Source organism: Melospiza melodia, chromosome 1, assembly GCF_035770615.1.
Source record: "Melospiza melodia melodia isolate bMelMel2 chromosome 1, bMelMel2.pri, whole genome shotgun sequence".
Classification (NCBI taxonomy): domain Eukaryota; kingdom Metazoa; phylum Chordata; class Aves; order Passeriformes; family Passerellidae; genus Melospiza; species Melospiza melodia.
Window position 1 is genome coordinate 28,883,719 of NC_086194.1, and position 18,510 is coordinate 28,902,228.

Here is an 18,510-nt window from a genome sequence, read left to right on the forward strand (position 1 = left end):
TACAGCTCTTTCTTAAGGTACCTCTGTACTTCATACAATCCAAATAGTGAAGAATTTATAATGAGAGGATTCCAGAAGCTTTATTAAGATATAGCATCTGGTTCTCTTAATCTAAAAATATTACTTCCTCTCTTGAACAACACAGCTAAAAGTAAGCATGAGTGGATCAAAATCTAGATCTGTATTTCCCAGAGTCTTCAAAAAATTATATTTTTTGGAATAGAAATGTGAAAATTCTTCTCAAAATGGCTTCTCTGGGAACAAAAAAAAAATCTCCCCCAAAGACCAACCAAGCTAACAAACAAAAAGTAAAAAGCATTATTGGAGTAATGTCTCTCTGCTTATTAGATAATTTGCAGAACAGTATCTTGATCAACCACAACAATGCCTTCTTTTTCAATCAATTATTACCTTTTTATTCCTAATGTCATTTAAAAATACTGGAAACTCCTGAATTTTCATATTCCTTTACCTATAAGAACTTCCACTTGCACTCCTCCCTTTTCCTATTTTATCCTCTCCCTCCTGTCAGTTATTGACTGCTTTTTTCTTCACTTTCCCTGGCCTACCCACCTGTCCTGCATGACTTCCAGAGATTTCCTATCTTCTTTCATACATAACTCATCATCCACACCCTATTTGTCTTTCTCAGTCAAACATTATCTCACTCCAAATATTTGCCTTTCACTCTATCAAGACCAAATAGACTTTCTGTTATCCTGGCCAAACCCAGACAACAACAGTAACCACACACCACTACTCTCATTCAAAGGCTGGGTTGAGCCTGTAGGTCCCCACCCCTGCTACATGTCACCATCCAGGTTGCCTCTCTTGTCCCTACCATGTCTGCTCCTTTCAGGTTTCATCAGCTCTTTGTAGCCATCTTTTCTTCCTTCCCAAAACATCAACCAAACAGTGGACACAGAGCTTCAGGACTGGTTTTATCAGTCCCCCAAAGGGCTGGGTGAGCAGCGCTCCCTACCAGACAGCCCTCAAAACCAGAAGAATGGGAACACAAAGGAGTTGCTGCCTTCCCTGACTCAATGTTTCTCTACAGACAGCTTGAAAGTCCTGTCTTTGTGAAGGTGAGGAGTGTGAGGCTCTGAATTTTATCCAAACAGAATTAATAGCAATCAGAATACCAAAAAGGGTAAAGTAATTCATACCTCACCTCTTTGAGAAATGGGAACTTCTTCAGGGTACATCCAGATGTTAGATTCTGGTTCCAGCTTCTTCTCTTTCTGCCATATTAACAGCTTTTGCAGTTTTATATTACTCAATAACAAAATTGTTCCACAAGGAACTCCTGCTTCATGACTCCAAGACATGGCAGTACTACAAGTCTGACTTGCACTCAGATTTCAGACAGACTTGAACCATAGAGAATACATATTACAACACAAGCTTATTGGTCATGGCGACTCCTTGCTGATGTTGCTGTTACTTTAAAAGTCATTTTCATTCTATCCTTGAAAGTTAAGAGCAGATCATACTAACAAAGAAGTCCTTTTCCTGGAATCTTTAGGGCTGTGAAAATCGTGATTTGGGCCTTGAGTTTTCTTATGTTGTCACTTTGTTCTCAGAACAGAGACCTTGCCAGCTTTGCTTCTTGGAGAATACTGAAGTAAAACAGCTGAACATCAGAAACAGCTCATGATGAGCTTGTCATTTGTGCTCAACAGCAGGGGCCCCACACTTGGTAACCATTACCACTGCCTAATCTACTGCATGTTTTCTTAGTCAGTAGAGATTAGAGCAATGGTACTTCAGACATCTATTGGGAATAGAGCTAAAACAGAATCATGAAAATTATGTGTAAAAATAAGAATGTATAATATAAACAATGTTACTTTGCTGAATGTTGGCCTAATAAAAATGCTGCTTGTTGTTATGCTGAAGTCCTACCTTTGGGAATTGACTGCAGACTCTAACAACAAAACAAAGAGACTATGGGCGTTTGAGGCTTCTATAAATTTAGAAACTCATTGAGAACACTTGTCCACACAGGAGGAAGTTTTCTAAGTTACGTGCTTGGGATTAGGCTGTGTGATTGCCAGCAATGTTAATGGGAGTTATTCTTGCCTCTGAAAATATCAGCCTAACTCTGCAATAAAGTAATTTCCTCCACTATTGGTTTAAGAGCTTTTTGCCAAATTTCTGACCTCAGTTACTTATTTGAAATCCAAGGTTGTTTTCTGGGTTGCATTGTAATGAATCAGTGCCTGCAGGCAAGAGAAGCAATTGCTCAATAAAATTCAGAGACTACGAGTACATCTAGGACTAATATCAGCTGCTTCTAATACATACTTTTGTACCACTATCCTCCACGCATAAACCACCAGTAGGGGACATTAAATGCATTATAAATAGAAAGCCTGTGAAATATCTTCATAGATTGAGGAAAGGAGTATCAGCTGAGAGAACTGCCAGAAGAATGAATCCAATGCTTAACCAAGGTTAGTTTCTGGCCCCTCTCCTTGGGGCAGGCAGAGCTGTTTGGTGCAATGTACAAATGCCAAAATGTTCAGTGCAATGTACAGGAGACTAAAATGACAACTGCTAGCTTTGCATTCCAGAGAGTCCAGCATCTCTTGAGACATTGTGGCTTACCACTGCATTGCAGTGAACTAAGCACTGGCCCACCACAGCAATCCAAATGGGCTGTGGGAGGCTGTTTTGCTGGTTTAGAAAATGTTCACTAATATGCAGTAGCTCTGACAGACCAGGAATAAAGGTTTTTGAGACCTAGGTAGGAGTGGGGGCATGTTTTATAGGCAATAGCCATACATCTATATTTATCATTATTTCAAATTGGGGTGACAACTTAAAACTGAACTACTCACAGAGTACAGTGTAAAAAAAAAAAAAATCATTATATAAAGGTGAAGCAATTTGCTTCTAGCCATTTCAGCATCAAATAATTTCATTATACCAATTAGAAGTGAAGCTGGAAGACATTTTTCCTTCTATGAAACAGTGAATCTGGTTTGAATATGTCTTACGTATTCATGTGAGCCATGTGATACTGTTCCACTCTTTCTGGATTTCCAAAGATGCTATGAAAAGTGGAATATTTTCCAATGTACACAAGACAATGCTCTAAACAACCCAGGCCATGTAAAATTGAGTTACTTGAACAATTTTTCACAGAAAGCTAAGTCAGAAACTACTGTTTAATATTAAATTTATCTAAAAAGAAATTAATTTGACTTAAGTTAACAAAATAAATAATTGTCATGAGATTATAAGTTATCACACGATATTGATAGAAGTAGTTTTTTTATTTTTCTGCCTCTTTTTTTGTGCGTGCATGAAATCTACATTTTTGAACAGAATAAACAGTTAATTGAAAATAGTATGACTAGGTCTAGTTTAAATGCCATAAGCCCTTTGGGTTTACAGAGTACTGGGCATCTCAGCTTTGGTGTAGTAAAGCAGAGTAAAGTATATATAACTTTAAACACAAGAACAATCCAGCATTTATACTGCTCCTGCATAATTTGCAATTCACTGTGGTTTCTAGCTGACTCCCATCAGTGGAAACTCAGTGGGCCACCACACACCTTGGTCTGATTATTTACACCAAAAGAACCTGTTGAAGTCAGAGATGCTTTGTTATTCCTTGTATATCAGTATTTGTTTACAAAGAAAAAAGGAACTATGCCTGCATCCCATCCCAACATTTAGTCAAAAGTATTGACTAAGGCAAATATTTGAGGAGGAGAGGAGTTTATATCTTGTCAAGCATATACAGCACACCATAACACATCTAGAATGTAAAGAAATTGTACAGCCTTCTTCAGCTTGGATTTGGGGTAAACTACACTGGCATAGGTGTCCTTTTTTATCAGAAGCAATAAAGCAGATTGTTGCTGCTGCAGTTTGGCAGATGCTGACAAAGGCCACTCAGGTGTTCTTGTAAAGGTCAGGAAAAAACCAACTTGAAAAACAGACTGTCTTAGTCACCACAAACAAAAAGCCCAGGTAAGAGCAACACAGCTATGGAAGGGATGGATTTTAGACAATGCAGCACTTCCATTACTGCCACTAGGTCCATTGCAGTAGTGGATTATCACTATTTTTAGAGTGCTGCTTTACTTGCGTTAATCTTTTGCAGTAGAGACATATTCAAAAAAATGTTCATTTTTCCCAGAAAAGTGATTTTCAGTCTTTCAGTGTGTGCTTTACACCTCTGTACTCTAACCTAGAAGATCAGATGAAGAAAAGCAGTGTGACTCAGAGGAGGAGGCATTGGTCCTACACCAAACACAAGAAGTGGTTAAAGGTGTAGTGTGGATTATAAACCGAATAGGAGATATCAGTCTGATGTTTACACTCACCAGGAATGGCAACAAGATCCTGTATTTATTATCCTCTTCAGCAAAATCTCAATTTGACAAAATTAGGGAATTGGCAAGAATTAGAGTTAAGCAGCAAGTTAGCAATTTGTCTGCTGGGAAATTTGTCTTCTGTCAATTTCCCAGCTAAAAACCGTGAAAATGCAAGTTGACTAGATTGAGAGAAGAACCACCATCATTTCCAAAAGAGAATGCTGCCTTATATCTGCTGATGAAAGCCTAGATCTTTGGTCTTCAGTCTTTTTACAGTATGTTATTTATGGTGTTCTCTCATGTCAGTCCTTTTATCTCATCAGGTTTCACATGAATAATTCACTGAAACTCTGGCTATATGATTTGATTGCTCTTCTAGAATGTATGTTAAATTTAGTTATGCTGCACTTTTCTTAGTGAAGCCTTATTACTGAAACTCACAGTTTAGCAGGATACAATCCCCTCCTCCCACCTTCCAACTGTGGGTTTTGTTGTGGGTTATTTCTTTTTTTTTTAACAGAATGTCAGCAACACAGTGCTAGACAGATCCTCCATTTATACTCTGAGGCTGTATTTTCATCTAGGTTTTCACTTCTCAGAAAGGTCTTAAGTGTCTTGAACTATGTTCTATTCAAGTGTATTTCTTGTAGGATGCCAGCTGCTTTCCTGGCACTAGCCATGAACGTCACTGCTAAATTATGCTCTCTAACACTGTCTCTGACATCTTGAATGCAATGTTTCTAACCCTGACCCCCCTTCTGAATTGAAAGACATGTTGAGGATTATTCCTGTTCTGGCCCATTCTTTCTCACTTCCACTTGTATTGGGTTAGATAACTGAACTAATTGCTGTGACTCAAAAACGTCACATCTTTGCATGAAGTGGCTTGCTATCATCCTCCCAGAAAACTAACACCATGAATAATGTTGCATCAGCAAAGTTTTAAAATAAAGATGATTTACAAACATTCTTTCTAACTGTGCAACAAACAAGAAGATTATTTGGAAGAGATATTTTGTATTGTCTGCCTAATTAAAATTTTATATTTACATATAAACCCTGCGCATCTCTTACTGAAGGACTGAATTTACCAGGACTGAAAAATCTGAAGGCCGTAGTCTGAAATGAGAGTGGTCAACAAATCCTTTTTTGTGTAGATACTGATATAATCAGGTGTCCTTACCTCTGCTTGACTGTTCTGCATACTCAAACTCTGTACAGCATAGAACTTTCCTTTCTGACGTGTTGGGACCGTGGCTTTTCCCAACACTTTCAATGGGAGTGATGGGGAAGGGCAGAGATTATGACACAGTAAGGAAGTGAGCAGATCTTATTAATTGCATACATGTTTCAATACTTTATGAAGCTTGAGCATGAAGGTCTAGACTATGAAGAAACACATAACACTCATATCAGGAATATCACCTGCATCTAACTTTCTTTGAAATTATTTAGTACAACTTTTGTTTATAGTTCCAGTTTGAAATCAGGAACATCTACAACCCCAAGCATCAATGCCCTTCAATATCTAATTTCACAGTTTTCTTAACACATATCTCATGTTATTTATTATAGTCAGTGTCATCCCAACACCTTTGTCTGTTCTTGCTACATTTTAAATGGTTTAGCTGGCAAGCCATCAATCATAAATCATGAGACATATTTTAACTTCAACTAAGATCAGTTTAGAAAGAAAACAAGTCTTCTATGGCCTAAATGTGTACATTACTCACATCTATAAGTGATAAATGCCTCTTCTGGAAAATTTTTTTTTTAGAGTTTTGGTATATGTCTATAGAAAGAAACAAAATTTTCCATTTCTTTATGGCCTGGAGCAACAATATTATTGATAAAACCAAGACTTTTAATGTGAGGAAGCCTCTGCAGACATAAGTTTCAGTGTTCAGAAACACATCCATTAAACACAAACTTTCTTTCTCAAGTTATATTTCAGTCACTAGCTAAATGGAGGAATGATATAATCTTAGGAATAACTGCATTTCCTCCTCTGGAGACATAAAGAAGCTGGAATAATTGTTTTTATTTACTCAGTGTATTTTAATGTTTCCCTTCCTGTAAGATATCTTATGCAGACTAGTTCTTCTGTTGTTCTCTAACTTCTGACACAATAAAAAAACAAAGATATTTTTAAAATATGAACCCATATGGGAATTGGCCATGTGTTTTTGTGGTTTTCTCTACTCGGTGTTAAAGAACAATATGACAACAATAACAAACTCACAATAGAAAATTATGAAAAAAAATCAAAAACATTCAGTTTTATAGTACAAAACAAACAAGTATTTGGAAAAGATAGCAGTCTTTCTACAATGTAATTTTAATTCAAAATAAAATAGATAATTTTGTATATTCCATCAGGTCTATTACTAGCCACATTAAACAGGTGATGCTCATTTCATTTTACAGGTAATTTATTGCAACTGCAACGCTAACTCCAAGGCAGTTCACAAAAAATAATTTACCTTAAGTAAACACCATTTGCCACTAATGATGGGGCAAAACTTGCAGAGCATTTATGAACAGTAACATCTCTCTCTTTCAGTACACATTTGGAAACCAATCTCTGTTGTTTGCAGATGAATTAAGCATGGCTTGAAAAATCATTAAAGCCATCTGCTTTGATGAGAAAAAAAACCTGCTGTGATCATTTTATTGCACTCAGAGAGGCTAGGGACCATTTTACAATATTTTTTAGCATCATTTACCCTAAATTTGACATCCTGTCTAAAAAATGATCAGTATTATCATGTCATGCTTATTTAGAGCTACATGTACAGACAAAGCAGCTTGTACAGGTAACTCAAGGTATTTGTTTTGCTGGTCTCCAACAGATGGATAAGCCTGTTTTTCAACCATTAAAATCTGTAGTTACAACAAACTAAATGTTTATGGGTTCTGTAAAAAGCTTAATCTCCCTCCTAAATGATAGAAGCTATTAAGCATAAAAATATCATCAGTGTTTCAGTTACAAATTAGTTCCCATGGTCCATTTAAATGTAACCTCCTTTTTTGGTTTTTTTCCCCAAGAGTGCTCTGCAGTTATTCTAAGTATAATAAACCAGTAGGTTAATATTGCTGGCTTTTTTACTTTCCAAATACATACATTTGAGACCAAATCCACCTCATTTAGCTAGAAATAACTTCTAATAACTTTCAGAATCTCAACAATTCCATTTTTAAAATACTACTCAAACTCCTATAATTTGATCAGATTTTCCTCTCAAGTAGCTTTCGGCAGTATTTTACCGACTGGATTCCACCACGGCTGACTCCCCTGAAATACTGTACAAGATGTACAATTGCAGCAATGCTCTACCAATAACAACATTTCCTACTCCCTGTTTAGCTTTTGTACAAATAAATGTACTGTACATATGGAAGTTGTTACTAAAATTTGTGGCAATAAAGCCTCCTAACATTAAATGAGTCATATTACGGCGCTTTTTTCAATTCCACAGAAGGGTGGTGAATGGACCACGTAGAAATGTCACTTATTGCATCATCATCCTAAACAGGATGGGCTGCATGTGACCTGAGCTAGGAACCAAGGAAGAGGAACCAAGGAGCCATGTGAGGCAGTAGCTGCTGCCTCGAACCACAGGAAGTATTTATAGGTACAATATTACTCCCTTTTCCTGTACTCATCCAAATCTTTTGGCATGTAACACACTCCCAAATCCTGAGGCCAGTCTAAAATAAACAGGCCCTGGGTATTCCTGTCTGTGCATTCATCACAGTTACAAGTCCTTAGGGATGATCAATCCAAGTAGACAATCAACACAGCACAAAGCAGCAATGGGACTGGTGGGTTTCAGTGTCTGATGGTCATAACTTCCTTGATCCAGTCTAGAACCTCATCTGCTTTTTCATGACCAGATCACATCCTTCTGCAGTAGGCAAGAACCTCTGTGTAAAATCTGCTTGAAGGCTAGATTGTTCAGGAGAAACTTAATAATACGGAGTCCTCATTCAGATGCATCTGCCTTTTTTTCATTTATTACTCTCCAGTTCTCTCCATTCTAAGTCTTTGCTAGATATTCCCCTTAAACTCTATTCCTTCTCCAACAACTCTAATTCTTCATATGGCTTGAGTTACAGAATGATCATTTCCTCATTTTTTTTACTTTCCCTCCATTTAATTTCCTTTCACTTTGCATCTCACTTTGTAATGTCTTGAAAAGTGCATACATTTCTTTGTTCACCCCTTCCTTGCCAGTCCTCCACCTTTCCCTTATGGTTATACATGTGTGTGTGTTCGAGGGATGTCAGCAACCACACTCCAAAAATCAGTCAACTTATTAAGTTTTCAGTACTTCCTGAATGCTTAGGTGTTCTTCTCTCAACCTCCCCTGTTGCCATTTCTGAAAAAGCCTAATCTTTGTAGCAGGTTTCATGAACAATTGTTTATGCTTAACAATAATATTTGGGGATATTAAATCAATGCAATTACTCCCATTTTGAGGATGGAGAACTTGAGCACAAAAAAAATGAAGACAGTGACCATTCTTGTAAAGTAGTTCAGGTTAAGATCTGAATGAGCAGACAGGTCTCTGGACACATAGCTCTGTGGTTTGTTCATTTTCTCTAGTGCATGTGACAAATATTTGACAACAAATTTTAAGCATACTTCCCGCTAGTAAACATTAAAGAAAAGTTACCCACCTGAAATCTTCCATACCAAGGTGAAAACATATAATCTAGAAACTAATTCCACTGTTAGGTATGAAAACATACTTCATCATTGAGAACATCATGCAACGAAATGAGTTAAATTGACCAGGAACACAGCAAACTCATCATACATGCCCATGTTTCTGGGTGAAGAATGGAGCCCATGGGCTCATTCCTTTCTCATCTTTTCACAGGTGGTTGACCTGTAGTTATCATCACTCTACCTCCCTTGTCTGAGAAGTATATCTGCTGATACCCACAGAGATCTTTGCAAGGCCTAAAAGCAGAATCCAGCTGTATCTCTAATGGTGCAGAGAGACTAGAAAGAAATAGCCAGGAATTTCTTTGACTATGTAGAGGATCACATGAAATGTTTGATGACTGCATAAGAGAATATTTGACATCTATCTCATACATGTAACAGTAGCTGTTAAAGCCTATGCAGTATCAACTATACAATCACAAGTCATTACCTTTCTCTCATTATCTATTCCATGCTATTTCTAAGAATAAAGCATCATATTTGCATAAGAATATTATCTCAGTTACTCAACATTGTTTTTAAAGGCAGACTTAGAAGTTAAACAGTGATATTTTTAAAACAGTACAATGAATATTGTAGGAAACAGTCACATAGCAGAGAGCTGAGTGAGATAATGCATCTGCAGTATTTTTCTGTCTCTAATAAAAGATATTTACAAGCATCCGTGATCGGGCTTCTATACTCCTTGAATGACAGAATTGTGCGGTTGATCCCTGAACATCTTAAGCTGCCTTTTAAGATCCATTCTTTTAATTAGGTAAAGTGCCTTGGATCTCATTGCTTTTATCCCCACATATTCTCACACAGCACCTTTCTTTTAAAAACTTCTTAGGTTGTGTCACAGACACATACACACACACACACACAAAAAAAAAAAAAACCCAAACCAAAACAAAAGTCTTTCAAAATTAACTCTGAGGCAGAATGTTCTTCTAGGTTTGCATGGGAAAAACCTTGTCATTTCAAGACTCTGACTGTTCATCTAGTCTCTTTCTAATGAATTCATCCTTCCATTGTCCCCCAAAATCTGCTGAAGAAAAGATGAAAGGTACACTATAATGGAAGACGTACTACCAACTTATATTAGAAATTAAGATTTATGGTTTTGAAGGAGATAGCTGTTCCCCGTGTACAAGATGTAAAATATATTATATACAACATCCAGCACAGAAAAAATTTTACATGTATATTAGTTAATCTTATCATTTCCTTCATCCTCAAACAATTAGTTAATATATTTTCTTTTTTATTCCATTATACTGAAGAATATAAATATTCTGTATCTAAGCTTACAGTCAGAGCCAACTTTTCCCAGCTGGTTAAGAGTTTAAGGAGCACTGCCAATACTTGCTGATTCACAAAGTCATGTTACTCATTCTCTCTTTGTCTGTCATCCACATTCTCTCTACTCTTTTCCCTATTTTTCTGATCAGTATTGTACAAAAGATGCAATCTTTTCTTTGTTTGCATATTTGTTCCACAAAAAATAGTGTTGATGGTTCTGATAATAGCCAGAGTATGATTTATCTTGATATATTCCATATTCATGTTTCATTAAAATTAAGACACTTTTTCTGTCCACTCTCACATCTTCTATGTTCTATACAAATGAGCTACTAAAAGAAGGTTTTCTTCACTTATTTTGAATAGAAGCTATCTTTAAGTCCTAAGAACTATCCAACATTTTCCATCATCTCATTTCTTTGCTCTTTACTTTTCCCAACACTCAAGCATCTGAGCTTTCTTCGTCCAAATATGCAGGTAGAGTTGTGACAAATTGCAGCTATAAACTAGAAAAAGTTAGAAGCTACAACTCTAGGTTCCACAGTGAAGCGCAGTATTTGCAAAGTACATTACATCACTGCTATTTTTAGGGCAGCAGCAGTAAAAAACAGATTCCAGACCTCACTTCACAAAATACTGCATGAATATGTAGTAAAGAAAAGCTTTTATTCAGAAATCTTATTAATTCTGATCAATCTACTATAGGTGTTGGTGGAAATAGTCCTATTAATTTTACTTACCTCCATGTTGATTTGGGCTTAATCTGTAATTTGCATTATAATGATTGCAACTCACATACAATCTCCTGAAATTTCAGAGGACTTTTGTAAATACTAAGACAAAACAAAACCAAAGCAGCAGAGAATATTTTCCCTGATTTTGGGCAACTAATTTAAGCATGTGCATTGTCAGTGCTGCTTCTAAAAGCCAAATCAGAAAGCAAAGATAGCACTACCTGTTGGCTTTCTGACAAAACCTCAGCTTCTCTTCAATATCCATAGAAAGAGACATGAAGAAAGAAGGTGGGGAATATACCTGTGGGAGGGATGGAAGAAGAGAATGTGACATCTGGAGTGGCATCTGGGATACAGGGCTCAGTACATTATGGCATGGTCCATAAGGATATTCAGAGAATTTAAAAAATTGTTTTGGTTGAAAAAGGCCTCTAACATTGAAAAGCTCAACTACAACCAACCCCACACTGCCAAGCCCACCACTAACCATGTCCCAGGTGCCACATTCACTTGTGGTTTTCAGCACCTGCCAAGGAGCCAAGCAATTCCAGAAGTCACTACTGGCTCAACAAGGGGCATCACCTACTGTGGTCAGGAGAAACCACAAATTAACCACTTGCTGTTTGGAGCATCTACAACCACCAGTGCCTCAGCTCTGCTACAACAGATGTTTCACTGCACCCCAGCAGAGCTGGAATCTGATGGAAGACTGGACATGGATTTATAAAGGATTTCGTCATCCTATGGAAAACTTAATAGATGAGAATAATTTTTTTCTGACACACCTGTTAAAAGTTATTATAGTTCTCACATCACTGAAAAGATGTTTTTTTAAAAATCTACACATAATATTCTGTGTTCCATTTCTGGTTTTAGTTCTGTTAAATTCTCTATGAGTTTTCCAAATGGAGAAGTACTATTGTATTGAAAGCAGTATCAATGATCTATGATAAAGCTTTAGTAATATTATAGTCATTTGACCTAGCCTACATACATGACACAAAAAACTTAGGCACAAAAACCATAGGCTCTTTTCTGTGCTTTTTCTGTCCAAATTTTAAAAAGTTATCTAGCTAGTCATTTCTTTGCTGTGAATTTTTACCTCAGGAAATTATAGAGGCATTAAATTTCTGAGTGAAGTAACAAAAGAAAAAACTCTAGGAACAATTTTCTATTCAATGACTCAAATGATTGCAATTAACAGCTTTCACATTTTCATGAATTTAAGAAAGAATTTGACCTTCTTAACAAAGAATCAGAAACTGAGTACTCTTTCTCTTAATCGCTCTCTGAAGCTGAGCTAATTTAATTCCTGGATGATGCTGATTTCTTTGCTATAGCAGAAATTTGACCTTATAGCTTATAAAAATTGGTTTTTAGTATAAGTGCGTTGGAGATGTTTTTATACAGTATTAATTGATACTTATTGCAAGCTGGATGGCTGATCATTTAAAGCTGTGGTGTCAGGCATGCCTTGCTTGTGGGTCTTTGCGACATGACAGCAAGTACAAAGACTATTAAAATCTCTTTGTGAAAACACACAAAAATCAATCCTCTTCCAGAAGGAGGTGCCCTCCAGCACAATCAATACAAACTGGTACAACAATATCTTATGGTGCTTGTCAGCTGCTTTAAACCTTTTTGCTCAGCAGAGCTCACAAAGTGCTGCTGCGTTTCATCGCTGCTGGATTGTGCCAAATGAAGATGTATTTCTAAATGAGTTGCAGGGGCAAATGCTGCCATCAGTTACCCCTGTGCAGATGGCTTTAAATTTGGCAAGGTTGTAGAAGACTGATCTCAACTTAGATTTCATCCACTAGAGTTAAAGAAGATGAATTTGTTTACTGCTTTGAGACTTTTCTTTCCTCTACTTTAGTTATATTACTGGTTCTTGATGGAAATTTTTGCTCTACATTTTGTTTCTTGCATGCTGGAGAGGCCAGAACATAAAAGCAATCTGAGTCATTACAATCTACAGTTTCTTTCACCTTCCTTCTGTTTAATCAATGGCATTAGCTCTAATTACAAGGCAACTGGTGGAAATTAACATCTTCAGGATTTGTGTGCCTTCATCAGGTGCACATCTACCAACTGCTTTAACTTTGTTTTGTCTCTTTAAGGTTGTGCATTTGTCACACCTCTAACACATGGCTGTGAAAATCCTAGGATTTCTGCAAAGACTTCCTTACAGTCAGATATTCTCCCCAGATCACTATGAACCCATAGCCTGATAAGTGGAACTGTTTGGTTCCTACTGCCTATCACCTACTTCAATCAGTTTTATCTGCTGATACATATCCCTTGAAAATAAGCACCACAAAAACCAGAATGAGAAAGAGCTCTGGATTAACATAATGTTGCTAGACACAGTAAAATACTCCACCAGCCCAGGACAACATACCCTGCACACACATTCAATACAAAAAGGCTTGTGCAGTGAAAAATTCAAAAATTCATTCAGTATTTTCTGCTCTTGTGCTGTATTTCTTTATGTAATGAGACATCAAACACCGCGACCAAAACCAAATCCCCTAAAATCTTGTCCAAACAAGCCCAGTCAAATCAAAATCCCTTTTATGGAAATTAACCTTCTGTGAGAAGAACAGAAAACTCAACCAAATAGGCAGCTGCACGACATTGTGAATTAGTACATTAGCCTTTCAGCCTTGGGAGAACAGAATTTAAGTTCTGGCATTAGGCACAAAAGCAAACAATTTTTGAGGTCTCATATGAGTCATGCTCATGATGTACTTTTGATAGCTCATGTTCAAAGAAAGGTCACTGTGATTTGAATGGATACCACAATAGATCTTTAGCCCCTGTTATTATTAGCTACTTATTTAATTTATTAAAAGTAACAGTGAAAAACAAAGAACCATCCTCCTTGATGTATAAAGAATATGGAGATGAAACAGATCCTGGTTTGTGAGACAGGGAATGGTAGTAAAAATGTTACTTTTTCATTATTCATCATTCCTTTCACAATACAAAATACCTTGGGCATAGATGGAATTGGAAGAGGATAGGAAAACCTCCTAGTAAGTCCAGAGCGTAGTTGATACACAAGCACTTTGATTAATCTTTTCTCTTATTGAGATTACAAGCCTCCAAAATCTCCAACTTTATTCCGTACTTTTCGGTTGAGTGGAGCTGCCATCATGGGCCCTGGTTAGCAGGAGATGCCTGTGCTGACAGCACACCTGCAGAAATCAGGGATTGGCCCTTCTCTTTTGAAGCTGGGGTCCATCCATGCTGGCCACATTTTAAACATCACCTCCTAAGGGCACCAGAGCAGGCAATTCCCAAATGGCAGAAGCAGGCAAGGCAAAAGGCCAGCTTGGCTGAACAGGGATCTTCTTTTGGAAATAGGGCAAAAAAGGAAGGTGCATGTGCAGTGGAAGCAAGGTCAAATGACATGGGAAGAATAGAGAGATGCAGCTTTCTACTCGAGGGAGAAAATTTGTGCGGCCAAAGCTCAGCTGGAGTTCAAGCTGGCCAGAGGACAATAAAAGGAGTTTTTTCAAATATATTGATGGCAATAGGCAATGTAAAAATAACATCATCCCATTACAGGATGATGATCACCTCAAAAACAGGAACGGGACAAGGCAGAGATGTGTAATGCACTCTCTGTGTTTGAAATTGTTCTGTCCATGTTTCGGCAAGGAAGATGTATTTAATACTGTACAATATCCTTCTATAGACTTACAGTGGTCTTATTTTAGTGGGCAATACTAGAATAGTTAATACTCTAAGACAAAATATTTCAGATACTTGCCTTTTGAAATGTTTTTCTGCCACAGGACTCCCAGTAAGATTTGTCAACCTGTCTTAGTATGTTGTTATGTCTGCCTTAGTTTCCTCAAAATGGGATTTTCACAATGAAGGAGTATGAAGCACAGAAGTACTTAAGCAAATGGAAATACATGGGACAAAAAGAAAAAAGGATTTTTGTCATCTGAAGAGGTGAAAAAGCAGATTGCAGTGCTCTGGTGCTGACAGAGATACAGAACAAAAATAAGTAATACTTTGTTACTGCTAAAAATACAGAGGAAGAAAAACTCTTGGATTTGTAAGGAGAAGATAGAAAACAACTGGATGCCACAGCCCAGTTCTTTACATTTTTATCTTCATTTGCATTTGTGCTGATTGGTTTGACCTTGCTCAATTCACACCCTCTACACAAGAATAAATGTATAAAGAAGGGGTTGAGGCAGAATGAATCAGTCTTCTCATAGCAGGCATACACAAAAAATGTGTATGCATACACATCCAATAAGGCATACAAGATTAGCTTCATCCATATGAAAATGAGGTGCAGTAGGGAAATCTTGGGCCCAGCCCTATTGAATTCAATAGACTTCTGAGTTCTAGTTTTAACTAAACTGTACAGAAAAATACATAGAACTACTGGAAATGCTGGAGAACTTACCAAACCATTGAGTGGAGCTCTGCTGCCAGAAAATGTTGAAAAAAACCAATGCTTCTGCTTGTGTTTGGTGTTTGAACTCTGTTCCTTCACAGTTCAGAGTTTCACCTGTGCAGAGAATGTTCATGCATTCAGGATACCATACATCATTTACAGGTATAAAAAAGGCAAAGGAACCTAAAGTCTGTAGGCCTCAAGGTAGACTCAGAGAAAACACCTGAACTGTGTATATTAAAACATTGTGACTAAATATTTGTCTCTTTAATTTATTTTGACAGAGCTGATTAAATTTCAATCCTAAACTCTGCTACCAGCTGTAATTATTATACTTAACCTTCAACTCACTAATTATTTTTCTTTTTCTTGAAGTCTTGTGAAGTCATTCTATTTTACAGTTCTCAGTGGAAGGTGAACATTTTTCTATTGTTATGCAGAAACTTGCAAAAAATAAATGGGTTATCTTATGCCAGTAATGGGAATCTGTTAAATGTTTCTCACAGAACTGCTCAGTCCCTTTCTAATTTCCACAGTTATTTTGGAACTGGACACAGGAAAAACAAAAAGTTTTCTATTTTCAAACTTTGAATATATATCAGTGCAGTCCTTCCTATAGTCTTTTCTTACAGATCTGACTATATTTTGAGACCTGAGTATATTTTAAGTCCTCCTTGATCCACTTCCATATCTTTTCTGCCCATTTCACCAAAAATTGGCCTGTGTGCTTCCTTTCCAGGGCAATTAGACTGGCTACTTTCCTAGGCTTTTATTAGAAGATTTTATGTACTGGTAAGAATTTAATGCAGCTTTTTTGTCTTAATTCTGACAGACCAGAATAAATACCTTATGGGGATCACACTAAGTTGTATCTTACAGCTTCAGGATGGCAGAATCATTAATGACATTCCTTAACAGAAGCACTTATATATTAATAATGTATACATTAATTACATGGCTATTATATAAAGTGCCTATAGAGTCTATGTACATGAATAGTATCCATGTAGTAAATCACAAAGCTATATGTCAACTGTAATTATCCATTCATTTTTAACTTCCTTTTCCCTGCTCCATTGGGCAATCTCATATTCCAGCAATCTAGAAAAGTTAGTCTTCCTTTCTTTATTTTCTGATAAAGTTTTCCTTACTTTCTCACAAAATCTGAAGTTTAAGCAAAATAGGAAACACCAATTTCTATCTATAAACATCTGGAATAATTGACAGCTTTTGTTGAAATAAGTGGTTTGATTATGTGTGTGAGCAGATAAATATTAGCTAACACATCTGTGCTACTTCTCTAAGATGTTTCATTTGGACCTCACTTCCAAAATTCTTTGTCGGGATTTAGGACTTGTCATCACAGTCATTAGCTTTTAAAGCAGAAAAATGAAGAAACCTGTGCCACTATTTAAAATTTTCTAAACACTTGAAGAATATTTTCCTCTTTCTTTTTCTTTAGCATATGAGGTTCAGGGGGAAAAAATAGCTTGGGATTGTTGCAATAAAAGTTTTCTTTATTTGGGCAGGGGGAAAGTTGTAAAATGTACTTCTGTCTCCAGAAACAAACAGTGTGGAAGTAACAAGCAGCTTGGGCACAGTAATACAACTCTTTCATATCCATGTCAATAAAAACCCTATACCACATTGCTCTATGATTATTCCATAATTATGACATAGCAACAGCTGTATTCAGTAGAGGGGGTCAGAGGCTTTAGCTTTAAATCTGAATTTTACCATTCAATAACAAGGATAAAGGAAAGAGTAGGAATCTTGATAGCTATTGAGCTTTAAAGGGGAAGCTTATTTTTCCTTCAAAAGCAGGGTCATGAGAAAAGGAAGCTACCATATACCTGCCTAAACATTTAAAACCTGAGGTACTGGAGAGGCTTGCTTTTCTTGGTGTCCTTTTTTGTTACGTATATAGGCTCTTCCAAGGGGCTTTTCTTTAACAATACTGTTACCATCCACTAACTGATTCAATTTTTTTTTTCTCTTGTCAATCCAGAGGTTCATTTTCTTACATAATGATGTTTTCTTTAGCACGTCTCATTGAACACTCCAGATTTTTATAAGCAAATTTGAGACCATTTCACGTAATACAAAAATTCATTGGCTTGAGTTACTTACATGTCCTAGGTGTGCAGTCCAACAGAAGCTGAACTCATCTGATGTCCCAGAATCAAAGGTCTCTTAGCAAATCATTTTAAGCTAATTTTTGTTTCTCATTAGTTACAATTTACAGCTTGCACTTGCCAATTTGCACCAAGACTGAAGTTTTAATCTTTTTTCCTTATGATAAATGGTTTTAGGATTCTTTCCTTGCTCTTCTCTAATACATACAGCTACGACAGCCTGTTCTCCTAATGTATGGAGCTACTGTCTGTCCCATTTAGGGCTGGCATGAGAATTCAGCTCACACTTGCAATGATATTTTAGACTGATACCATTTTGGGACAATGAGTCAGCAGGTCACACTTCTCTGGTTAAATCCTCTTATATAAATTTTCAGAAATACTGACTTCCCGTTATAGTTTATGCACATGGTCACCCCCAAGTAACACAAATCAGCCAAATAAAACTGCCTTTAGTCTCCCAAAAATATTACTAACTGAAGACATCACATACACAGTATTTCCAGAGTTTTTTTGTATTATTTTACATGAGAGATTTTGGTCTATTTCTGTCTGTGTTTGTCATAAGCATCCCATCAAAATCCAAACCTTCTTGTCATGAGAAATTTGGTCTTGGATCCACACCTCCTTTCAGAGAGTCAGATGCACTGCTCTGTTGATAAAATTGATATAAATGCATGAAGTCACCTGAGGTTTTAAGGAAGAGTCCAAGTCTGATGAAATTATAATACCTACTGCTTAATGTTATCTGTTGAGGCTGGAACTTAGAGCATTATGGAATATGGAATTGATAAATTTAGAGGCAATATGAGAATGGAAAGACATTTATAAGAGTGTTTTTCTCTCTCTCTTTACTTTTGGGGGTTAT